The sequence below is a fragment of the Athene cunicularia genome (genome assembly GCF_003259725.1).
Source record: "Athene cunicularia isolate RWA chromosome 8 unlocalized genomic scaffold, athCun1 chr8_part1, whole genome shotgun sequence".
Lineage (NCBI taxonomy): Eukaryota > Metazoa > Chordata > Aves > Strigiformes > Strigidae > Athene > Athene cunicularia.
In genome coordinates this window covers 31794089-31794861 of record NW_020799109.1, presented here as the reverse complement: position 1 = coordinate 31794861, position 773 = coordinate 31794089, and positions in this window count along the sequence as shown.

The window sequence follows — 773 nt, the reverse complement described above, 5'->3', positions numbered from 1 at the left end:
AGTTGCTGATACAGGGGGAGTAGGATGCTGAGGCCAAAGGCTGACGACCAGCTGCAGAAGGTTAAGCAAAGAGCAGAAAAAAGCAATGTTTAGTTTGAAAGAGGTTTTAAAGTTCAATCTGACAAGGGAAAGTTTGACCACCTACTCCATGCCAAATGCCAGATGCCTTCAGTTCTTGCCAATAGAAGATTAACTGTTCATGCCATGAAAAAAACCCCAAAACTTTCAAGAGTTCAAATAAAAATGTGATCATCTGAGCTATCTGTAAATCTCATTTTGGTATCTTGTAAGCTCAGTGAAATGATTCCCTCTGCCCCAAGGCCTGTCACACCCATGTCTCAGACAAACAGGCACAAGTTGGGAGAAACTGCCCCACTTCACACTCTGCAGTTTCAGATATGCCCCCCTCTTAAATACACTCACCTTTTCACTTGCACAACTGGAAAGCTGAGGATTAACAGCATCTCCCCCTTCCTACCTGTGTTGGGAGCAAGACTGAGCAAAACAATTTCCAATCTAGGGATGTAGTTGCTCTAAAAATTCAACAGAATTGCTTCCTGAATAGCAAAACTCAGATGCTTGCTGGCTCAGCAAGCACTAAAGCTGCCCTGTTACTGGCCTCCTGTAAGAACCCAGGTCTTAAAAAGGAAAAATGCAGCTGCAAACTGGTTTGGGGGAAGTAAAAGACCTTAGTATACCAGTAAGTGCTGGAATGAAATGGAACAGACATGTGGAAATAAATGAAAGCGTGACATGCTCTGGACTCAACTCCC